The sequence below is a fragment of the Aptenodytes forsteri genome, unplaced genomic scaffold (genome assembly GCF_000699145.1).
Source record: "Aptenodytes forsteri isolate BGI_AS27 unplaced genomic scaffold, ASM69914v1 Scaffold164, whole genome shotgun sequence".
NCBI lineage: Eukaryota > Metazoa > Chordata > Aves > Sphenisciformes > Spheniscidae > Aptenodytes > Aptenodytes forsteri.
The window spans coordinates 5,368,621-5,394,705 of record NW_008795527.1 but is presented as its reverse complement, the minus strand read 5'-3'; the positions used below and the strand labels follow the sequence as shown (position 1 = coordinate 5,394,705).

The 26,085-nt window shown below is 36.9% G+C and overlaps 1 protein-coding gene across 1 annotated transcript in view; it reads left to right on the top strand.

Moving 5' to 3' along the window:
- The first annotated feature begins 3,652 nt into the window (after positions 1-3,652).
- AHR (aryl hydrocarbon receptor) overlaps positions 3,653-26,085 on the top strand; it is a 58,377-nt gene continuing 35,944 nt past the window's right edge. Inside the window, exon 1 of the mRNA XM_009282060.2 lies at positions 3,653-3,834. The gene's annotated coding sequence lies outside the window, so the exon portion shown is untranslated. The remainder of the gene's footprint in view (positions 3,835-26,085) is intronic.

Here is a 26,085-nt window from a genome sequence, read left to right as displayed (position 1 = left end):
TGTAGACTGCCACTTAAAATTAACTTTTTTTAAGGTTTGTGCTTTTTTTTTTTGGTTGGTTGGTTTTTGGTCAATGCTTCTTGCAAAAGTATACTTTTTAGAAAGAGAATCTGCAGCAAATGGAGCTAGACAAATGTAGATAACACGGTCAGTAGATAGGAACATACTTCCCCCCCCTCCCCTTTCCAAATAGCCTTGGCTTGTCATCTTAACCAGTAATGAAATATGTTAAAACTGAGTGTGAAACTTTCATTCTTGGTTGGTGTTCTGGCTGTCTCTATCACTCTGGTGGAGTCCCTCATACACCAAAACAACCTGAGCAAACTAAAACTCTGTTTACTAGTGGAGGACAAACAGTTGCCTGGCATCAGACAAGTAGCACGCTGCTGATTGAGGTTTTTTAGTAAAAACAACTTTATCCCTTCAGCAGCCTAAAACTTTGCTGGTCTCATTGTCTGCTGAAGGAGCCACTGGAAAGGGTCTGTTGTCCCTTCAAGATAGGTTGACAACAACTTTTGATCGAAGGGGTCGACAGTCTGTGTCATATCTGTTGCTTCCAAAGGAATCGTCAGCTGAATTGTCAGTAATCGTAAATTCGGAGTGGGAAATAAAAGAGTATTTTTCAGTTGCTAAAGTAAATAGAGAATTTTGGAGGATGTCACCTATTGTAATACTTGCTTAGTGGTAACTGATGTATTTCATATACCTGCCCTACATTCAATTAAATAATATACATAAGAATAACATACATTATTGCATGTACTATTAAATACGACATGAAAAATATATGTAGCTGAAAAGATTACATCCATTAGCTAGGTGACATGTATGTTCTTCCTTATGTCCTTTTTTCCTAAGCAATAAAATAGTTCTGATGAACTTCTAATTAGGTTTTTTGAATAGAATTAGTTTTTTAACATGTTGCTGTATCTTTAGTACTCTTCTTGCACATTCTTTTATTTCCTGACTTCATTTCACATTTCAGTCTTGTTAATAAGGTATCATGCTTTTCAGTGCTTGGTTGTTGGGTTTCTTCCTTCTTTTCAAAGTTTTTGTTGTCATGTTATGAAGAAAATAAATTTGTGCTTTCTTTTCATTTTCTCAAAGAACTGCTTCAATTTCCCTTTAAAAAAGTACAAATTAGCATGTAAATATTGAAACTTATTTTGGCCTTTTGATAATAATTAAGACTCGGGTACTTGTGCACTTTCTTTTTAATAATTCAGTGTTGTTAATGTCTGTGAAGGCGCACATGGTAAGCATGTGTAATGAAAACTTCTGATTAAGTAGTCTGTACCTATGAAATAGTAGTCAGCTAATGTTATGATGGCAAATCCTTTAGAACTGTTAAAACAAGAATTAAGGGTGCTTGCTTGTCTTGCAGCTTTTGGATGATAAGGATTGTAGCTCAGTTTGGAGGCACTGAGTGTACGGAGAACTCTGGCTTTTGATTAGGGAATTCAAATTTCCTGTGAAAGGTAAAAGATCAAGAACTGAAAAATCAGCTTAAAATCCTTTCCCTTCTTTCGTCTTTTTATTTCTTTTAAATAAAACACATGCATGGATTTAATCTTGACATGGCACGTAATTTTCCTTGAAGATAACTTTCTGCAATGCAGCTAGGGCTGTCTTTAGCATCAAGGGTTTACCTAAGTGGATGGAAAATGGTTTAGCTTGCTACTTATGCCCCCGCATTTCTGCCCTTATTCCCTTCGTCACTGAAGGATCCATTTTTATACAATGGATTTTAGTTGGGTGACAAAGGGGAAAATTAGGGAAAATCAATGTTTGATTTGGAGGGAGAGAACATGGTAGGAGAGAACATGGTAGGATTTATGCTGCAGATACCGGTAACTTAATGTTCAGAAATGTTGTATACTACACTTAGAAAATCCTTAAGCTTTGAACTAGTTAGAAGTAAGAAAAAGACATCATTAGAAAGTAAAGCAAAAACAATTAGATCTAACTAACAACTTGACGAGATAACTGCACAGTTGCATATAGTTTCAACTACTTGTCAAATTGCTTATAGAAGTTTTAAGCAAAGCGGAGGACAGTTGTGAAAATAGAAAAGTCTGGTATTTAGTGCTGATTTATTTGGAAAAGATTACGTGTTTTGAACGGTTTCCATGGGGACCTCCACTTTTCGGAAGTAGACCTGTTTGATTTGATAGTAGTGAGCTGTTCACTGATTGTTCTACAACTGTTATCTGCTTAAAATTTGGAATTTATTATTCTGTCTCTTCATTTATGGCAGTTTAATACATAAAAAGTATTTATGAAGTAACTTTTAATGTTACTGGTAATGTTTGGTGATTTTGAACTTTATTTTGTTAGGGTTATATTTAAATTGTGTTAATCATAAGTCTTGTACAAGTGAATATTCTGCCAGAATAAGAGAATGTGAAGAAAGCTTTACTAAATTATTTTAATATTTACTTAGGGATATGGTGAGCTGCAGGTCTCAAAGTCAGGGCTTGTGACTGAAGCACACATCTAACCAAATATTTAGTTTGTCATCCATTGCAGTTGATGATTAACCTATGTTTTTTTCAAGAGAGAGAATTTTCATATTTCTTGATTCATCTGTTTCCCCACTTTTCCAGTGTTTTTAGGATAAAGGTCTACCAGAACTGTGTCCTAGACAATCTTTACCCTGCAGCAGTCTTAACTTTATCCATCTGGGGAGTAAGTAGCTGCTGCTGATATATTATATTTCTGTGTGTTAACATTTTGTATTATGGCATCTTCAAGTTTCCAGGCTCCACATAAGGAGCATGCCTCCTTTAACGTGCAAAAGGGCAGCCATAGTGCTAGGGAACAGGCAGCCAGACTTAAGTGCAAGTTTTTGACAAGTGACACTTGAATAAACAATGCCTGTAAAAAGAAGGGCTTGAATTTAAACTAACAAGAAGTGTAATTGAAACATAAAGTAAAAACAAGCTAAAAATAGGAATGTCCACTCTATCACTATTTTTTTGACTGGAAATACAAGATGAAATTATTTTTCGGTATGGTTTACTTTCAGCAGCGGCAAAAATAACTTTTGCAATTTCTCATCATAAAATTGGTACAAGGATGAAGCTTGGAAGTCGACTAAATGAAATGCTGAAGAAATTAACTGCTGAAAGTCTTTATGCTCAATGTTTTTGCGAGTGATACATCTTACAGAACCAACGTATGAACATTTCATAGAATCATAGAATAGTTTGGGTTGGAAGGGACCTCTAAAGGTCATCTAGTCCAACCCCCCTGCCGTGGGCAGGGACGTCTTCAACTAAATCAGGTTGCTTAGAGCCCCGTCCAACCTGACCTTGAATTTAGAAGAATTCAAGTGACACTTGAGTGAAGGTGTAGGAAGCTTTATAAAAAACACTGAATCTCAAAGGTTTCAAATGTTCATTACGTGTTCAAATAGCCATTGTAGCTCTAACTGCTTCATTTAACAGTGTGTGTGTTGGAGGGGGGGGGGTTAAACCATCTTAGATTTTTTTTTTTTTTCCCAAATGGGAAAAAGAAGTCACTTAGGAAAAACACTTTGCTTGTTAAAGTTTAAAAGACAATTTGTCATGTTAGGTTTGGCAAATATTTACCTTCGTTTTGGGAAGGAACTTACATTTATATTGTGCTTGTTTTTTTGCCACAGAGTAAAGCCATCCCCAGCTGAAGGAGTCAAGTCCAATCCATCCAAGAGACACAGGGACCGCTTGAATGCAGAGCTGGACCGCTTGGCCAGCCTTCTGCCTTTCCCTCAAGATGTTATCGCCAAATTGGATAAGCTGTCTGTGCTTAGGCTTAGCGTCAGTTACCTGAGAGCCAAAAGTTTTTTTGACGGTAAGTGTTGGAAATTTATTTGGGTTTTGACTGCTTGTAAAATTCTGTTCATGCTCTATGTTGATTTCAGCTGTTTAAGTACTTAAAACTGTTAATTCATCTGTATTTTAATGGAACATCCAGTTGCGTGGGTATATACAATGTAACTGTATAAAGTAAGCTTTCCAGTTTCTTGAAAACCAAATGTAGCTACTTATATTTCACTTAAATCACTAGTCTTTCAAAGCTTCGCATTTGGAAGTAATATTGCCCTTAATGAGTCTTCCAGTCCTTTTCTTTAGACTTTCAAAGATACTGAAGAGATTTCTTTTTTTTTTTTCCCCCCTCTGAAAATCACCTTCATAGAACCATTGCTGTTCAAAACATGTCATATGAGTTCCCATCAGCTGTATGTTTTGCTTAATGATGCATCAAAAATAACTTTCTTTTGATATAAAATAATTGCTAGTGCCCCTTCCTATAGTTTATTGCAAAGGTGACTTGTAAAGAAATAGAGGCAAAGTCTTTCCTGTGTTCAAGCCCTGATTAATGCAGGCCATGAGGCATTAAGACGATGGCTAAGGTTCTCCAGTTGTGTGGGCAGGCTTTCCCTGGCCCCAGCCCTGGCAAGGGTTATACAGCAGCGCTCGGAGTAGTAATCAGGCCAGAAGCACGTGTTCTCTTACACCATCTCACAGCTGGCCAAGGAGTCCTACCCCTCTCCTTCACTACCCGAGTTGTTCTGTTGGGTTAGATGCTATGTCTGGCTTCATGCCAGTTTCTTCAAAGGCAGAAATAGTCTGGTCCTTTTCATTGCTGGAATAAAGCAGGGAGCTTGTATTTAAATAATTGTCCTTTTTTTTATCAGTCAGTGAAGTTTTACAATATTGCGCTGAAGATGAAATTATATTGATCAACTGTAGCTAAGGAATTTTGCTTGTAATGGAGTTGATATTAAATTGCAAGTGTTTTTTTTACGAAGACTTTGGACATTAAAATAACCTCTGTCCTCATAAGTTTAAGAGTTAGCGTTTCAGCCTCTTGATAGTGACTCCATACCGTGGATGAAAGGACTGAAGAAACCTAATCGCCTAAGATAGTTCCACCTTTTCCTGCAGGAACACAGAACATTTCTTTTCATTTATTGTGTCTACTGGCTTCAATTTAATAATGCTCATAAATTTATATCCTGTATTTTATTGCTTCAAGAATATATGCAAGTGTCTTGATTTCTGTGCTTGTTCAGGACAATTCTTAGTATGGAATCTACTCACAGCTAGAGTTGGTCAAATATTTCTAGCAGTGTTTTTTTTCAAATGAAAATATTTGCTCCCATGAAATGAAAGAGTACTCTTGGCACATCAGTTTCATCAAAGTCTTTGCGAGACGTTATCTCAGATTGATTGCCGTAAAACAAATGATTTGGGTTGTCTGTGCTCTCTTGGTGAATTGAAGAAGTAGTTCTGGTCTCAGTGAAACTGTTTTTTAAATTATGTATTCTGAAACAAATACAAGATTACAAGGTTTTTTGCCTTACTTGGGATGGAGTGATAATAGCAAGTCTCAATTTCTCATGCAGTGACAGTGCTTGATTTTTGTTTCTTTCCCATGCCGCCCCTGACAATTTGCACTTGAAGGTCCTGGAATAAAGTGGTTTAAGGCTATGATTTCTGTATAGGGAAAAAAAAAATCCATGGCTTTAGCTATAAAGAGACAGCCAGAATCACTTCACAGCAAAATTTACATCAGTTGCTTGTTTCTAATTTGAACGCAAAGGTAGCTTTCAGCCATTTAGAGTGGTGATGAATTAGATGTGCGTTAGTAGCAGAGAAGTTATATTTGCATTTCAGGTTGTAATTGAACTACTGTGGATCCAGAATTGAAGCAAACTTAACCTATGTTTTCAACTCAGTAGCACACTGTTAGGATGGTGTCCGTGTCAGACAAACATACGCAGCTAATGCTACCATACTGGACCACAGCTGTAGAATATAGGGTATTTAGTTGTGTTATAATGAATTAAGTAGCAGAATTTTGATTTGCCTCATAGGAAAGGACTTTTCAAGTAACAATTAAGTGCATATACTAGGTGCAGTACAGCAGGATACTTTTCATATAGTCTCCATAAAATAAAAAACCCTGGTAAGTATGAAAAGATAAATAATTTGATGTTGCTTATCTTGTGTAAGACATTTTGAACAGTGTAAGATGAAGCAAGCTTAATTTATACCTTCAGATAGAACAGCTTCGGTAGAAGCTGTCTTAACCTTTTTTTAGCAGAAGGCGGCTTTTTGCTACTTCTTTTCAGGCCTTTGAACTGTAGGACTACAAATCAGGTTAGTAATCAGTATCTTTCTGAAGGTGTTTAAAGGCTAACATCAGTGACTAAAGTGATAAACAAGTAACCAATCTATGACTATGATAGATCCAGTATTGAAAATAAAGATCTTTTATACTATTTTAATGTACTTAAATAACATGGAATCTATTTCAGTTGAAACTTACCTTCCAAAAGAGAAATTAGTGCTTTGAAGTACAGAATTAACAAAAATACCCTGAAAACCCCTAGGTTAGAGTTTCACGATCTGTCTATGCAGCGCTTCTCATGGAACTGCTTTTTTGAAGGAATGTTTTGTGTAGTTAAATATATAAGGAATGCCCTATAGAAAAAATCTGACAAATGCAAGAGGGAGCACTGATTGTCACCTTGAGTGCCTAGACTGAGCCAACAGGTCCACTTTATTAACGCAGCATGCTGAAGTAAAGGGAAACGCTAAATGAATAACAGGATGCAAATGGGGGGTGTGTAAATTCCTGCGGAAAGTAAAATATAAACGCGTAATCATATGATCTTGCTTGAAAGGAAACCCAAGTTTTTGCTGTAACAATAGATATTTTTTCAAAGAAAACACTTGCATTTTTCCAAGTTTAAATAATCCAGAGTGAATGTCTGTTTTCTGAAGGAGGAAGTCTGAGGGGCGGGAAAGAACTGTTTTGTGAAAGACATCTCAAGAAGTTACATCAATTTGAATAAATGTACCTCACTTAGAAGTCTACAAGTTTTTTTGTTGTTACTTTAAAAGCTAAGTGTATTTATATAAAAAAAAACCAAACAAACCCCACAAACAAAAAAGCATCTTCCCCTGCCCCCAGTCATTAAGATGGTACAGAATTGTCTCCAGAGTTAGACAGGTGAGTTTTTACATAGTGTCGATGGAAACGTGGTAGACTTCTGCATGCTTACCGTATTTCAGGTTGTAGGAAATAGGTGTACATTTTTTTTTTCTCTTCCACAACCTCAAAACATCTTACTTTCTTCTGTTGGTAACTGTATTCTGTTAAGCAGTTGCTTTTGATTGTTGTAGTTTGTTAGTGAAGTTATTGTGCTGCTAAGTGATCCTTCTGTATCACTACCCCTTAGATACACTAGTTCTGTGTGGTCAGGTTAGTCTCATATCCACACGGTGTCAGAAGGCTTTCTGTATCCCCATGTCAAGCACTCTGGCATGCTCTTATATGTACGAATTTGACCTTGTAGTCAAGAGGGAGATTTCAGTAGTGGCTTAAAAGAATGTCTCAAGTCTGTTCCTTTACAAAGTCAAAGTTCTTGTACGGTGAGTCGAAGCTAAGAAGTGATTTAAGGTGGCGTTGCTTCTCAGCTGTGCGGTGCTACCTGCCTGGAAGTGGATTAGCAGTCCTCAAAGTCAAGCAGGTTAGCTTAAATCACTGCTGGAGTATTTATTTCGTGCGTGTAAGATACTTTCTGAAAGTGGCTTAAGGCAAGCTTTTTATTTTTAAGAGACTAGGATAAATCAGGCAGGTGTCTGCTGACAGTCAGTAAAGAAAGACTTTATACGTTGTCCTGGTATTATTTCGCTCCGTTTTGATGCTAAGTGCCCATGCATGTGTGCATTCAGCAGTGAAAAATATAAAGTGGAATATGGGACAACAGCTCTTTGTGTGGGTGCAGGTCGGTGTGAGTTCAGCATCTGGAGCGCAACTGGACAATCATTTAGGCATAGCCTGTGTTCCCCGTGCATACTAAAGGAAAAAGCCCTTTTGCCTCTAGCTTTGGTCCTTATATGATGACTTGATAATCATTGAAATACTTTACTGCAGTAAGGAAGAACACTTATAATGAGTCTTCTCAGGGTTTTGGTGAAGCAGTTAAAGGGATAAAAGTAGAGTTTGAATGATTGATCACTTTTTTAACATTAGGGGCATGATTTTTCTTTTTAAAGGTATAATGCGAATTAAGGAGAGGCTTGCAGAATCTAAAATGAAGTAGCTGCGCTGTGTGTGTATCAATACATTAGAAAAAAAAATTAACATGTTGCTTAATTATCCTTTCATCCATTTCACTAAGAATTCCTGTGGTTTAAAGTATGTGGTTTTTTTTTCCCCTCCTGCTTATTGGACAGTATCCTGCAATTACAGAAGAAAGTTTCTGCTCAAAATTAGTTTAGAATTGGTTTCTTATGTTGTATGCAAGTGATTCTGGCAAGCACAGCAAAAACAAAATAATTAAGAATTTTTACCAGTAAGTTTGCATTGCCTAATTTTACTTTGTAATATAATCAACACACATTCCTTGGCATAACATATTTTAAATTTGCAATGAACCCATTGTCATCACATAAAATATATTCTTTGATATAATGTATTCTTCCTGTGATGCTCGCTGTTCAATCATACTGTGTATTGGAGAGAACAGGCTGCATGTGGTTCCTGCTCTGGAGAGTATAGTTTAAGATAAGATGTACAGATGGGAAAGACAGGCAAAGTGGGAGACAATGTATTTATTCTGTCACATTGAGAAGGGCTGCAACATATCTACAGTCTAGCGGATATAGATAGCCTTTCTGCCAAGTGTTAGGTGGTGGTCTGAAACAGAAACCTGAAAGTACAAAACAACTGATTAAAACTCAACCTGTTAAGGCCAGGATAATACAGCAGATCTGGCCTGACTTGCTTTTATTTCAGACAGTGACTATATTTACCTGCCTTGTTTGTCTAATGCAGCTTTCCTCATATATTTTTCGAAAGCGTGACTTTGCTTTCTCTCTTTCCCTGCTCCTCCTGCTGCATACATAGACACTCCTGACTCCCATGTCAGGGAAAGCTAAAGCCCTCCAGGGTAGAGCAGTAGAGTCAGGCTGCAGTTATTGCTTTCAAGTGTTTATGTTGATGCCATGTAGGAATTTACTGTTGCCAGCAGCTTCTGGTGGACTTGACTAGTCTTATTTGATTCATAACTCTGTCTTGAGCCATTTTTGTACTCCCAAGGAGGAAAACGACCCATAGTTTGAGAGAGATTGTTTGTGGGTTTTGTAGAACACCATCCAATTTTGATGTGAAGAAGTTAAATGGAGAATCCACCACATCTCTTGGTCATTCTTCTAGCAGATATATCATCCTGCTAAAATATCATTCAGATTTAAATTTGCTTGGTTTCCAGGCTTGGAAGTTATGTCATTCTCTGTCTAATTAGCTTTTCTGTATTCAGTATTTCTACCATGCATATGAATTCATTTTCACATTTTTGAATGAGCTGCTTTGAATCTTATGTGAGAGTTGGAGGAAAAAAAATAATTGGAAAAAAAAAAACCAAAACCCAAACAAACCAACTGTTTCCTTTTGTACTGTCTTCCCTCCTGGCCCCAATCCAAAATTATTACAAAATGTGAACCTTGGAATTGTATGGTTATTTCAGTATCAGACTATTGTACCATTGAAGCTATTTCCTAATCCATGTTTGTTCTTCGACACTGCTGTACTTGTCTTCCCCCCCTCCCCCCCCAAGCCCCTGGGATTCATACTGAGCATTTGTGGCCGTCTGCTACAGGCTATTTTTTCCTGTATTTTACATAACAGAACATAAGTAGGGATTTAGGCTTTGAAGTCCTGAATTCTGATCCTCAGAAATGATGATTAGAGCCATGTAGCTGTGACATCACCTTAAATCTCAAAATGTGTATGTTTTCATTGTTATATGCTCATTCCTAGCTTGCTCAGAAATATTTTATTTTTAGGAGTGCTGTGTCACTAGGTATGTCATGCAACTAGGCAGCCCTATACCCCTATGGATTGATATAACTAACATTTAATATACCCCAAACCGAACATCTAAAATTGAAAATTCTGTTTATATCACAAAGTAAGAGCTTAATATGTCAATATTTTCATTGTTATATGCTCATTCCTAGCTTGCTCAGAAATATTTTATTTTTAGGAGTGCTGTGTCACTAGGTATGTCATGCAACTAGGCAGCCCTATACCCCTATGGATTGATATAACTAACATTTAATATACCCCAAACCGAACATCTAAAATTGAAAATTCTGTTTATATCACAAAGTAAGAGCTTAATATGTCAATATATTTGTAGGATAAAGAGGATAAACCAGGTACAAATACTGATAGCTAATGTCATCTTTGGATTTTATTTTCCTGTTGCACTGTAGTATTTCAGTGATTAATGTTAATCATTGTTAGAACTCCCTTTGCAAGGAAGAGAAATAAAAGGTTATCTCTTCTTCTCTGCCCTATATGTATTACTTAATCAAAGGCATATGGAAAGTCAGTGTAGGAGCCTCTTATGTTCCACAAAGCTGTTGTAAAATTTCTTGAAAACCCTGTCCCAGTGTGCAGAGCTTTTGTCTTTTCTCTATAGCCCTTCTTAATAGGGAGATTAGTTTTAAGCATACTGTTCTGGGCTTTGCTCTGGATACCTGTTGCAGTGAATGTTCTCTCGTTTCCAAGGTCAGAGCCTAAAATATAATTTACCCTATGCTAACCATATAAGTGGTCTGGAGATTGACACTCAAACCCAGACCGGGTAGCGAGATAAAAAGCCTGGCCTCAGGAAGTATCGCTGCTTCTCTGACACTGTGTATTCCAAATCTTGTAATCTTGGTTAACATTTTTATTACTGTACTGTAGCACCTACAAATAATGAGATTTGGAGCTTTTTGTTTTTGTTATACAAACCACAGTAACTGTTGATCCCTCCTCCAAAGACAGTTTGAGTGGAGAAGTGCAATTAGAGGTAGCACCAGGCTCTCAACAATTGTCTTCCATGGGCTTCGCGATTCATCCATTTGAATTTGTACAAGTATAGTTTGCTTGACTACAGCCTTAAAAATATGTCCTGGTAATTTAAGACTTCAGGATGAATACACTTTAAAAATGTGTACAAATAATCTATTAATACTGGAATAGCTTTTAATGCTGTGTGTGCCTTTATGACTCAGCAGTTTTCCTCCTGTGTGTGCTTGTTGATAGGAGACATGCCCTAGCTTTTCCTGTTTGACTTTATCTGTATTCTGATAAGGAAATAAGACTCGCTTGAATGATTGAGCTCTGTAGATGTTTACAGTTCTAGCCAGTTATAACACTGTTTATTTTTCCTAAGTAAACAAAAACTTCAGCTCTCTTAAAACAGTTTCTCCTCCATACGTGCTTTGATAGAGCACTAACTAGTTAAAGAATGATTTCTTTGTGAATCGTTTTGGACATCTAGCTAGATAACTAGAAGCTAATTCTACTTACCAGAGCTCGGTTGTTGTAATGGATTAATTTATAATTTCTTTTTAAGAGAATCTGAAAAAGGTAAAAGAAATAACCAATTTCAAAAATGCTCTTCAGAGTTTCAGATAGATGTATTGATAAATGTTTTCTGGGAAAAGCCTCCTGGGAGTTCCAGCACCTCAATGCAGTGATGGACTGTCCAAGCTGTATGTTTTAACAAGGTATTATGTTAATGATAAAACTTACCATAGTTATTCTAGAAACTTAAATGAAGTAAACTGTAAGAACTAGAATAGAGTTATCTGAAACTGCCTTAGGAAAACATAGGTTTGCTGTTTGTCAGCTGTGAACATTAAAGGGGACATACAAATTAGGAATTAGTCACCCTCAGTAATGCATGCTAAACTCTGTTTTTAACTGAACAGAGATGCTCATTTTTTTCCACTGAATAATTGCCTCTTGAAATTCAACCCATGTGCCTTTTGAATTGCTCAGTACTGCATGCTTTATGCAGTTATGTTATATGTGTATATACACACATATAACATCTAATAAGCTGAAAGACATACATACTTGGCCCCTCAAGACAAATTCTAACTGATTGCATAAAGTAGGAATTTCTGGAGCAAGTCCATGGCCTGGCTGGTCAAATATTCTGACTCCCCCATCAGACTCCATTGTCACATCTTCAGTGGTAAATGTTAAATTGCTGAAAAGTTTTGAGTTGGCATAAGAAGACAACTTTATCTCTTTTGGTGGAATGAATGCTGTTTTCCTCAATTTAAATAAGAGATATTTCTGTTAGAAAGTGCTTATTCATTAATACCCTTATATAGCAAGGGTTGGACTTGAATGGTCTTGTAAAGAAACCTTCCAAACCCACCTCCATACCCTTTAAATATAATAGTGGCAAAACTCAACATCGCATTTTACTAGTAGAATAATTAAACTGTCCTGTTTCATACATCGAATGTAATTGACTGTTTCCTTTTTTCAGTTAAAATCATAGAGAAATTCCCCAGGCAAAAATTCTATGAAGTTGCCATTGAGCCATCAGTTGGGTGAAGCCAAAGTTAAGGCATTTCGTTTCACTAGGGGGAAAAAAAAAAAAGGATTTGAGTTAATCATTGAGTACTAGGTCCAAATTTGAGTGAGATGAGTTCCTCACTGAAACTGATAGGTAAGAAACTAACAGTGAACTGTAAAGGGAATTTAAAAATCACTTTAGATTCTGAGGCTTTATAATAAAAAATGACTATTGATGTATAAAACTGAGAGAACAGTTATTTCAATAAGATTTTTTTTTTTTAGCGAAGAGTTTAACCATTTGTTTCAGAATTAGTGATGTATTAAAAAAAATGTATTAACTATCATTTTCTATTTAGTATTACCCTGTCTTTTCTACAAATCAGAAGCATAACAAATAGATGATGATTTTTAAACACTATGTAATGTCTGATTAGCTTTATGCATATAAACTTTCTGCATTGTTCAAACATATGGAAAAAATAAGTTATAGGAAAAGAAACCTCTCTTCTAGGAACCAAAGGTTCAAAAAACCAAAAATATGATAGGTAGGTACCTCTGTGCATCTAGGCTCAACTTCCCATAGATCTCATTCCACAAGGAAGTAAATCACCGCACTTTCTTTTTTGACTTTTCATCCCTCACCTTAAAAAAAAAAAAAATTGCAAGCTTTTTTTTCCTCCCCTTTTTGTGGCTAAAGCAGTATCATATTAATAGGTCTGATGGTAAGTCGCAATTTACAAGCGTGCACCTCTTGCTGACTTTTTTCCTGTAGAAGCAAGGAAGATGTACCCAAACAAGCAATTGAATGGGAAGTACCTCAGAAGAAATGCGGGTGTGCCAGGATATGGTTTTGGTGATTCAGCAGGTGACTCTTGTCTCTGTGATAGTTATGGAACAAGAGTTCATTGCCTCTAAGTCTTGAAACCACAAGCAGTATACAGTTTGGTATGTGGTTTATAGGCTTCAAAGCCCAAGTGAGAGTTGACAGATTTGAACAACTGCATGTTTCCTGAAATTTGCTTTTCTCCTTTAAAGCAAATGATAAAAGCAGAAGTAAAGTTATATTCCCTATGCGTGTTTAAAAAACAAACAAATAAAACGCAAAAAAAACCCCAACAACAAACCTGAACTAAAATTCTGGCATCAGGTGACTAGGTACAACTCGCTTGCCATAAAAGCACTGCACACTGATTGGTGTTCTGCTGTATTATAGCTGTGTCATGTACAGTCATTCTCCAGGGTTGGTTTTTTTCCTCAACTCCAGGCTCTACTTTAAGTTGAGGAGAACTAGCACTGATGTATTAGAAGCTCAGAAATTCCCGGACAGCATATAGATACCACTGACCTTCTTGGACAAAGACATAATAGTTTATTCCTGATCCTACACTTCATGGTCCTGTAACCTTCTACCTACTTCTTGCTCTCAAAAATGGCTGCTTGCCTTTCAACTCCCATATAAATCTCGTTCTGTCTCCCTTTTACATTCTCCCAATCTGGGAGCCTGATGGGGGTATTCTGAGCAAGAAGCACACACATGCTTGTAGGCTTTAAGGGAATGAGCTTTTATTGCATAGTGGTTGTGACAGCTTCTGACTCTTTTTTTCCTTTTCTCCCCCCGCCACCCCCGGCTCAGGAGCGGTGGCTCCTAATGCCTACCACACATATAAAATAGCTTTGAAGTGTCTTGCACAGCACAGTTTGGGAACATCTGCTTTAGGTAGTGCAAGTGTTTGTGTGAACAGAGATTTGAGTCTTCCAAATGCAATGACTGAACTCTCATTTTTGGAGGTAGGCACATGTTGACTTAGCATGGTGTTTCTGGAGTGATTAATTAGCACGCTGTGAACTAAGTTCAGCATCACGCAGTTAGTCACTTAAGGGAAAAAAATACACAGCTTGGTTGTTGGTTTTTCCTTCTGCTTAAGAAAACATACCAGTGTGTTAAGTACCACTTTGTGGCAACTGAAGATATGTCCCCCATTTAAGGGAGACTACTGCATAAACACTTAACATTCCACACTTAATAACGCTGTTACTCTTTCTTTAAAAAGCAACATTAAAAAGGGTAAGAACGTACAAAAAAACTGAGTTCAGCTGTCCTGTGTAGCAGAACTTGAGTTGGTTTTAATCTGTGTTGTGAGCAATTCAGTGGTGTATAATGTTTTTTTCAGATCTATAACAGGAGATTTTTCATTTATTTTTATTTTAGTCTTTTAACGGTAAAGAGAAACACCAATCTGCTTCAACAAACAGTTCAGGGCTTGCTGAGCTGCATTTTGGGAATGGGTCAAAAGAAAGCATGCTATGAACGTTGAGGAAAATCTCATACACAATCTGGTTAAACTTCAAGTTATTGGGTTATATGAATGTTTTAAAACAGGTTTTTATACCTTTATGGTATATACGTTAGGCAAATCTAGTAGTATCTAATGTCTTTGTTCTATAAAGTGCTTTTAAAACCAGTAAGGGTGTTTCTTCAATGTCATAACTTCGGGCATGTTTACCAGTAGCTGTGGCATTCTTAATGCTTTTCAAAGAAACACTGACTCTACGTGGGTGTGATACTGTAGGGAAAAGAATTCAATTGCTTTGCAAAATGTAAATTGCAAAGCATTTTGCTCTAAGCATGCAGCTGGCATTTTTGTGTAAGCCAGTAGGGTTGATTAACATCATCTGCCATGTAACTAACTTGATAAACTCTCCCTCTTCTGATATCTCACATGGAGGACTAGAATATTATGCAAGGTATTGAAAATGGAATTAATTCTACAGATGTGAAAAAAAACCAACCCCAACAATTCATTACTTTTGGTCATAATTTTTCTGTAGTTGCTAATACAACTTTACTGTTTGGTCTAGCACTAGAATTTTTTTTTTCAGAATTGTGACATTTCTGGTACCTCAAAAGTCAAGAGATCTCTGTCAAGAAATTGTTGAGGATAAACTGCTGATGTTATGAGATTTGCATATTTGAGCTGAATTAGGAAGAGTTTAGCAGAATACTGTCAACAGGCTTTCCAATTGCTTTTAGTCTGATTTGTATCTTTTGAAAATGTTTTAAAACCAGCACTTAAATATTTAACTCACCTCAGAATTCAAGAGTAAATAGACAATTGCTTCTCAAACCATATCAGAAGAAAAGGTTACTAGGTAGTTTCAGTTCATGATAAGTTATGGTGTTTCTGTTGCTGTTTTAACATTTTTGCATCAGTGATATAGAAAGAAACACTGAGAAAATAAAAAAAAGTGGCTAATTGCCTGGACTCTTGAGTGCTATGTTGTGCAAGGTGGTTTCCTTCTTGGACACAACTTCTGCTTGCTTAATTGAAAGTGCTTGCAGTGGTGGGAACAAGCTTAAAAAAAAAAAAAGTCTTGTTTTGCTGTACAGGCCAAGTAAAGGTTAACTTTTGTAAACGATAAAAGGCCTTGATTGTAAAGAAAAAAAATATTTGTTAGAATGGGCCTGTGTGTGCAAGCAGATCACCCGTCACCAAATGGATCCGAGCTGCCTGCTCATAAAATGTGATTTAGGGTATGTTCAGAATCAAAAGTTGGGGCAAAATTTCAAGAAGTGATGAATGCATGAAATGGATCAGTTGATTTTTGACCTCTTCAGCAAATGCTTTTCCAGTAAAATAACTGTAAAAAAATAAAAAATAAAAAAAAAAAAAGAAAAAAAAAAAAAAGAAAGCCAAGACTGGATAAAAGCAGAGGACATTTCTACAAAATCATTAGGATGCTTGGTCACAGAATTAAATAAGACAGACACCTGGTAAAAGAGAGAGAAAGCTATAAAATCTGCATATACAAATGAGAAGTTTAAAAGCATAGTTAGACTAAGAAAGAAAAACATTTTACATTAAGCAATAAGGAAGCCTGGAAAAAGATGGAATGGTGGAGTATTGTAATAACTATTATAAGCTATATAGGAAAAAATAATTCAAGCAAAGAGTTGGATCACTAATAATGTAAAAAATGTAGTGAGCCTTACACTGCCTCTTCTAACTTAAGAGAAGAAAGTATTAGAGATACTACTGACAGGAAGAGGAAGTGCCTGAGCAGTCAAACTTTTTAAAGTAATATGACATCAGGCTCCACCTGTTACATGTGCAAGAACACTGGAGGACTCTTTTATAAGCTTTTTTCCGGCAGGATTTTAATCCGTCTGAATTAGACCAAAACAGAAGAATGTGACAAAAAGCTTGCACAAAATGGGGAAACATGGCTGTGTTTGAGAGGAACTGTAGCAAGTGTTTCTATTCCACACCTCCCAACTTCAAATTACTTTGCTGTCATTTTATGTCACCTGCAACATCCATTCCAGTCTATGTTTATCTAGTGCAAAGGAGATATAAATGGTAGCACCAGAAACACGTTTCCATTCATCAGTTCAAGTAGCAGTGCTGAGGAGCAGCTCGCGTTGTGAAATGCATCTCATCTCTGGAACAGTATGGCTCAAACAAGTCGCTACATCTATACACAAAGACATGGTTTTGGGAGGGCTATTACATTTTATAGATAGTTTTCATTCTACCTTTTAATGGAGAGAGATACTATCTGAAGTGCGAGAGTGGGGACAGATTATCTGACGTCTTTTTGTGCCTTCCTCTAACTGAGGTCTCATACCTGACTGTTAGTGACTAACCTGGTGATAAACAGCTAAGACTCTCTCATTGTTAGCCCTTCACCTTATTTTCCCAGTTTAAGCTCCTAAGTGTCCTAGGAAGGAATATAGCCATGTTCATTTTTGCCTCCTCTCTCCCAGGAAGCCCATATGTAAATTACTTTATAATCTCTTGGAGAGGACTTGCCTGATTAAGGCACATAAATGGAAATGAACGGGGAGTGGTGATAAACAGCTAAGACTCTCTCATTGTTAGCCCTTCACCTTATTTTCCCAGTTTAAGCTCCTAAGTGTCCTAGGAAGGAATATAGCCATGTTCATTTTTGCCTCCTCTCTCCCAGGAAGCCCATATGTAAATTACTTTATAATCTCTTGGAGAGGACTTGCCTGATTAAGGCACATAAATGGAAACGAACGGGGAAGGAAGGTCATATCAGGTGGAAGGGGACAGATTCAAATGATACACTATTAGATGGTTATAACTGTTCAGAAAACACTTCTGCTTCTGTCTCAGAGAGAATGGCCTTTGCAGAATCTTTCAGTGCTGTTCAAAGTCATGTGCTGCTTGAAACTTTATGGGATCTTATCTGTGTGAAATCATATGGGAAAAGATCTGTCTCCCTTCTGATTTGGTAATGGCCCCCAAGCCTAAAGTTGCTCTCTTTCGTAAAGTGGGTCACATTCCTTTCAGGATGAAAATAAAACATGGGAATTTACACTGTATATAAATATTTTCATACTTGAGGTATCTTTCAAGTATTCTGAAGATTCTTTGGCTGCATTAGCCAACCCCGTACCCACAACCATATTAAAGTAGCTACAGCAGTGAGAACACAGCTGTATTTCAGACATTTTCAGATTTTCTAACTCAGGGTTTCATGATGGCACTGTCTGCACAGCTATGTGATTCTTACAGGCATCCTTCTAGGGCTCCATGATCTCTCCCCGGAGGGAATTCCTGTCTTTATATAGGTGTTTACTGACTTTATATGTCATGACCAGATTCTCTCCTTTCTGTTCACCTTCTCTGATGGAAGAACTCAGTAGGTGCTATTAGGACCCTTCTTAGCATCAAGAATTTGAACTCCATGTTCAAGGGACTTCTAAAATGCAAATCATACCATTAATGCTCATAGGCATTCTTCAGACCTATAGATATGCGGAAGGTTCTCTGGGAAGATGCGTGGTCAAGATTATTGCTTTCAGTGTTACCACCATGCTATGACACAGGAGGATTTAATCTCCCTTAATTAGAAACTTAATGCTTAGCAGAGGGTGTAGCTCATTTGGCAGCATCTGTGAGATGTCTAGGGAATCAGTTCTGTATTTTAATAGCTTTTTTTTTTTTGTGATGCCATCATTACAATCAGTAGGAACCAAAGCACTAAAATATTTTACTAAATGCTACTTTCTGTCAAAAATCAACCTAGGAAATAAAAAATTCTGTATTATGGGATATTTACTATATTTAGATATATATTAAGGCCACAAACTGAACTCTTTTCCTCTCAAGACATTGATAATAGCCTTAACCTATTTGCACTTAAATGATACTTGTGTAATTTCTGGAAACTCAAAAATTAATCTTAACCTGGTAAACTGTTAGCTGATGCAGTAAGCTCAAATATAACATTTCTACAGCGTCATCTTTTCCACGTACGTCTCTGAAAATAAATGTTGCTGTCTCCTTTCTGAATGTGACAATGGACTGTGTTCTTCAAATTGAATTTAAAGATGAATTGTCACCCCACTTGAAGGCTATGTATAAGGAAGTTACATGCGTAAGATAAATGGAGCTAAGAGATGCAAATAAGAAATAATTTTGTAAAAGCTAATTATTTTTGTATTTTTATGCCATGCAACAATGAAAATTGTAATCAGCTGTGATACCCAAATTTGATTTTTAGTCTTATGAGCAGGATGAATTGTTTATAGCAGAAGCTTTTGCTGTTTTGCTTGCAGAGTAAGTTGCTTCCAGGGAACAGGTTGGATGTCAAATATTTTGTTACTTGAATTTATTCTGCAGAGCTGGCAGTATGCATAGTCGGTGTAATACTGCTAAATGTTTGAAATGAAATAGTAGATTTTTTTGGCACTAGGATCTAAGGATGGAAATGCCATTTGGTACATAAAAGCAGAAAGTTGTAAATTACTACAGTACTAACTAGACTAAACACCCATAGTTCCTTTCTTAAGCAATACATTACTGAACTCCATCTAGTTTATTTATAATTCGCCCTTAAATTATATGCCAGTTATGTTTGAGGAGAGAGGCAAATATTGGTAGTTTTCACAACCTGCATGAAGAGCAGGAAAACAAATTTGATACTATAGACACTGCTTTTTTGATAGCTTCTTTTGTTGCTAAAGCTAGAAGCAGGCTAGGAAAGTTGATAGCAATATGATAACTTTTTGTCTGCCCTAGAAAGCCAGGATGTCCTGAATGAACGTGTGGAAATTTCGTCTGTCTTTTATGAGACTGAACGAGATCAGTTCCATCTCAGAGGTTCTGGATATGCTTTGGGCAAAACAGACCATGTCTATCCCACCTGCTATTTTAGCTTTGTACAGGTCGGTACCTCCCTCTGCTCACACATTAGTATAGTCATCACCAATAATATGCCTTTGTAATTCCCTTTTGCACTTGAACTTTTGTGTTTAAACATACTGAGAGACCAGTCAGAAGTTATGCTTTTAGCAGGGTGAATTTTTTTTTTCTGAGTAGTTGATACACATATGTACCACAAAACTGGAGACAGTATAGGCTCATTTCACTTTTCCTCAATTGGTAAAATAACATAAATCACTAACTTTTCCAGCAACCTTGCACAGCCTATTTGTTTTAATTGAATATGTCTGGGTCAGAGAGAGTTAAGAGCTGTTTATGGAATATTAACATTTGTAGGGAAAAGATAGTAGTGTTCATCTTCTGCTCTCTTTGATAAATATAATGTTGGATTCAGTGACATTTAATATTCAGCCATCACACTTGCAAATATCATTTAATGTATGCAAAGGGGGCTTACAAATTGTTCTAATAACTTACAAAAGTTCTAGAACTTACAAAAAGTTCTGTTAAACTTTATTCGGGCTTCTGGCTCGCATTAGCCGTTGAGCTCTGCAGCAATGGCTGAAGCTGGATGGCTGTGAACATTGAGTTGCAGCTGTCTACTACTCACCGTATTAAGGAAGCGCTGTTGTTTTTGTTTTACATGAGCACCATATGCTGTGAACTATCATAGCTTAAAGGTAAATATGTCCCCTGCCAGAGATACCCAAGTTGTAGAGCTAGTAATGTCCACTTTCAGGTGGGAAAGCAGGCTGGGGGTAGTGTTTGATGACTGTCTTACCTTCACAAATCAAACCCTTCTGTTCTTTGAACCATTGCATTTGTTTCCATCTTATTACTTGTGTTTTGTTATAAGAACGAGGATCGTTCAACTTTATACTCATTTGGAATGCAGATATCTGAAACTAAACTGCAGAATTATTAAACTATATCCAAAATTTGTTTGTATGTAAGTGCTATCAAACTCTTCTAAGAAGTTTTCATCTCTGTTGGAGAAATAGAAACGTTCTTCTATTTCCTTTTATAAATTTATGTGATGTATTAAATGTAAAGGTAAAATTAATTCCTTAAATTATGATTGGCAGTTTTTCTACAGAAATGGTGACGTGTGAGGCAGTAAGGGAGATGCATATAGCTTTTGCCAAAAATTCTCATGTTGCTGTTCCTTTTGTACTGTAAGGTCAGGGTGATAGTACGAAGCTGTGCCTGGAATCAGTTGGTACTCATTTCTACAAAACACTTCATAGCAGCAGTATATTTGAAAAAAAAATATCAGAATAAGATGTAGTTTACAACTACTAATTAGAAGTCTTGATGAGTTCAGAATCCTTCTGCACAAAGGCCTGGGATGCAGGAAGGAAGCGGGGTTCCGATCAGTAACAGTCACCGTCTGAATCCCGGGGAGAGCTCCGTGTCATCTTGTAATCTGTCTTCTATGTGTTTCCCTCACTAACATATTAAAACTAATAATAGTTTCTCATTCTGTTTTATCAAAGCTAATCTTTAATTAGATGGGTTAATTTTAGAACTAAAGCAAATGTCTTAAATTATAAATATGGGAATAAAACTTAGTTTCTATTAAAAGATTAAACAGAGATGGTGAATAGTTGCAACTGCACTGGACTGTTTTATATAAAAATATATTTTGTCATCAATGACAGTTGTCAAAGGAATATATTTATAAATGTTGTTAATAATTCAAAAGGCCTAGTAAAGCAGATGGAGTCAATTGAGTGAAATTGTCAATAGAGTATTTAAAAGTATTTTTGCACAATTTTCTCATTTTAAACTGTTAAGCTAAATGCATATATTTCTGGAATTACGTGGGGGGGGTTTCTGGTGAACATAGTGAACAGAAATAGCTAATATAAATCCTTTTACCTAAGAATCATTTGTGCAAAGATAACTTGATGCACATTTTGGGGAGGAACTGCTCAACTACCAGAAGTGCTTTTGCTTTTCTTCCTGGCTAAATCCCAAATATTCTAAGCATATGGAACAATTTAGCAGAAAATACATAATTATCAAACAGATCTGTCTTTGCCACCTTGAACATTATTTCTTGTGGCAGGGTAAGTGAAACCTCATGTTTAGATTTTATTTCATTTGATCTTCTGCTGTATTGGCAGAAGATTACAAAAAAAAAAAAGACAGATGGCACCATTAAAATATGAGTTGATTTGTGCTTACTCTAATATGAATCTGAATATACTTGATGCAGGCATGGCACAAACTTCTAACTGAAATTTTGAAGCAAAGAAACAAAAGTACATTTATCTTGGTAAGAGCCTGAACAATCTATGTAACTGTAAAAACAAGTTTAATTTCATGCAGGTGTTCACAAGCAAATGTATACACGTTATTACATTCATTATAAATAAAGGTGCCATCAAATTTTGGCTTTAAGCTTGTTTCTGTTTTTTCTATGTGGAGGCCAAAATCAGTTAATGCTAATTCTCTGTTGCAGTGTTCACTCTGTGGGCAGATATCATTACCGATGATATTGTAGCCTTATCTATAAAAAACGTGTTTTACATCTTAAGAAATGTGCTGTCAAGATTAATTCAGTATGCTCCCTGTTAAATGACTTCTGACTTCTCTTAATTATCTTACTTGATCTGAAGTCCTTTGAAAACTCAGTTTTCTGGACTAGGTTATGCGCTTCTTAGAGGTCTTTTCCAACCTTAATGATTCTATGACTGTAAGCATCCATCCCATAAAAGAGCAGAATGGCCCTTTCAGCAGGGTCTGGAGCAGGGACTGATCTTGTCCTTTGTGGTCAGTGCCCCAGCTGGGAACCTGCTCTCTGATTTTAACTTTCAGGCTTGAGAAGCTTTTTGATTCTTTTCTGTATGATAGAAAATTTTTAACAGGAAGAGTAGGTTTTACCTGTGCCCCCAGCTTTAAGACTTACTTCTACTGCAGTGGAAGAGAGGAGTGGGAACCACCTGTAGCAGAGAGGGGAATGAAACCTCAGTTTAGCGTGTCCTGATACTCTAAAAAAGGGCTATGTAATTTTCTCCAGACATAAAAGAATCAGTGGCTACCAGCTGTCAGAAGAACCTGGATTTATACCATATGGGGGAGAGCCAGGAGAACACCTAGTTTCTGGACTATGCTTGGGGTCAGGGTGAAGTGGATACCAAGCCATTCTTTCCCATCCAGAGGGAGGTATGGCAGCTATACGTGGTGGGGCTTACGGTGAAACTTAGGAAACTGAAGTACGTATGGTATTTAGATTGTGAGGTTTCTAAATAGTATATTGGGTATAGAACCCCACATTTCATGTATCAGGTCCTTTATATGGATCTGGCCTTCTGGAGTTGAGTTGTACAGTACTCTGGCCTATAGCCATATCAATTTCTATTACAATTGTCCATGTTAAAACAGTATTTCCTATTATGTAACTGTCTTCAGAAGTCTGGGAGCCAGACAATAACTGGTCAAACCACCTACTAAAATGTTAAGAATGTTTTTCACTTCAGTAGCTACAGTTAATAAATACCGATTAAAAGTATTTTTATAAACTTGTAGTTGTGCTTGTTTCAGCTTTTCTGGTGGGACTTAATGAACAGTCCTCCCCATCGCTGTATTTAAGTTGGACTAGTTGTCTTCTGTTTCTTCCTTCTGAAGATTTTGGTGGAGTCTCCTGAAGCGGTATTGAAGATAGTATTGGATGGTCCATTCCCATAATACATGGTTACTCCATTTATCAAATTCAATTTAAAACAACTAAGATTCTCTAGAAGAACTGAGAGAGAGAAATGTCATTCAGTTTGTAAAATTAAGTCAGGGTCTTAAGAATATAATTGGAACAGGTGCAGAGAAGGCCTAGAGAGTGTGTATTACAGGAGATGACTCTGAGTTTGTCACGTTTAGCGTGGCAAAATGAAGGCTAGAGGTTATGATTTCTGTCTATGAATATACCAGGTAGGGTAACACTGAGAAGGGAGAAGAGCTGTTGAAGTTAATGGGCGGTGCTGTCACAGGAGGACATAGGAATAAGCTGGACATGATAAAATGTGCACTGGAGATTTGAAGGTTTCTAGTAGCAAAATAAGCCTTACTAGAATTTCAGAAAAAAAGAGGAGGGACTAAATATTCTTAAGATTTAGCTTAGTATTTACTGTGGTGATGTGGTCCCTCTCAAGTCTTAAATTCTTACAGCGGTTACTGACTGAAAATGTTGCTTTGTCTCCTTTAAGACATGGCACCTTCCAGCTTAACTTTCTAATGCCATTTCAGCTGCAGTGAAGGTCGAATATGCTTCAAAAAGCATTTCAAGAGGAAATGGTAATTACGTACGTACAGCCTTTCAAATGTCGAAGTTTCTTTAGAAATAGGAATATATGGAATTCCTGAACAAGAAAGGAATGTGTGTGAAACGAAGAGTCAGTGAAATGGGCCGTTCTTTCTGTGCATCTAGCAAAGTCTCATATTTTATGTAAAACTGTGGAACAAAGTTATGTGGAAACGGATGGAAATACCTTTTAAATTGTGGTGTAGAATTGTCAACTCCAGAGATACAAGATTCTGCAACAACACATCATGGGTACCTTATCAGCTCCATGGCCAGGTAGTGTCACAACTCTACAAAGGTCCCTTGTGCTGTCAGATTCTCACAATAAGTTGTATGTCTAAATGGTTTGAAAACAAACACGCGCACACACACCCCCAATACAAACAGAAAACAAACAGAAAACCCCAAACCCTCAAAACACCTCCTCTCCCCAACCAAAAAAACTCTGCAAGTCTGCACAAGTCATGTAGTTCTTCTAAAGAGTGAAACTGCAACAAGAAACTGAAATCTTGTATTAGAAGTCTGAGATGCTATCGCTCACCTTTTGTTTTTGTGTGGTTGCCATCCACGGCAATCTTCTCAAGGCAGGAGCTTTCTTTGTTTATGTGTATCAGTGGATCAATTAAATGGTGATGCATAATGAATACTGTTTGAGTATCTATCTTGATTTCTGAGGCAGTTTAACAGTAGAATGGAAGTATTGAAAATATTGAGGCAATTTTTTGTAGGTTTTGGTTTACCGAAAAGCTTGTGCTACAAAAGGGATGTATCATTTCTGTGTTTAGATTTTTGGCAATAGAGCCTTAACTGGACTGATTATTTAAATGATAAGTAAAACTCTAGATTAAATTTTGAATCTTAAAAACATAAAATACGTTAAAATATTTTTAAGGTAAAAAAAGGTCCTCTCTATGAGAACTGGTGGATGTGCCTGGTAACGCACTAATCAAACTAGCCTTTTGCTTTATCTTTACTGTGGCTGTCTTCATACACTTCCCACTCAACCGAGCAGTTACTTTTCTGAAAGACTGGTAAATGAGTTGTCCAGTAGCAAATGTGTGTATTTTAATATTTAGTATAAAGTCCTCTAATGTTAGAATTAATGGAATAAGCTTTGCAAAACTTAGACCCATGGTTTGTCTGTGGTTTTATCAGACCACTTCTTTCTGAAAATGGAGGTATTCACAGGTTCACTCGTGGACGGACTAAAGCAGGCCCTCTGTGAAATGCATCCCTGTGGGGGAGAGCAGATGACAGGAGGCAGAGGTTCCTGTTTCCCTCAAGTCCTCTTCTTCCAGAGTTTAGCCTGTTTGCTCCAGTTCCCCTTCTTCACAGCCTTCCTTGCCTTTCTCCTTCCTTCTTCCTTAGGGCTGTAATGAATAAAACACAGTTTTCCTTTGCATCACAGTCTAACCCTTAACAACATGAGTTATATAATGCTTGCCGCTGCTAATTCTGCTTTCTGATGCTTCATCAAAAATACAGGCCTCTGTCCTGTGTGACCTCCTAAGCAGAGTCTTCAGTAAAAGTACCTGGGATGAAATTCAGTCCAACCTTTTTTCCCTTTTTCTGCTCTCTGTGTAGAACGCCATTGAAATTTTTACCTTGTTTGTTATATTTAGACTATAATCATTCATAGGTCTTTAATTCATAAACTTTACAGTTCAGTATAACAAACTAAAGTTGTCAGGAAAGATGATATTGAAATATTGTGCAGTCATAAGCTTTAAACTATGTATTATCTAATACGATTTTCATATGAGGCACTAAAATCTCTCCCAATTAGACAATCTGAACTTCTAAATCTTTACTGCGTTTATCCTTGCCGTGCTGCTGGAGTTAGAAGTGCTCTTATTCCGGTTTCATAGTTAAGGAAATGAAGTGTATGGTGCCTGTATGATTTCCACCACATCGCACAGGAAGACGGTGTCAGAACCACAAAACCATCCATCCTCTCAACTTTTAGGCATATTTTTGATAACTTCCTCCTTGTCTTCAGCCTCTCTGTCTTCCTCTTTCTCGCCCGCCCACCACACACCCTGCCCCGTGTATACGCTGTAGTGTAGCTTATAATCCTATATTTACTTGAAAAGTATAACAGTGTCTGTTACCATGTGAAAAATATACCTAAGCCACAGATGCTGTACTGTTTATTCCCTTTCTCATTTTTAGATAGTAGTTCTGCTGTCTTAAAACACTGCTGTGACTGAAGCCGTGGGG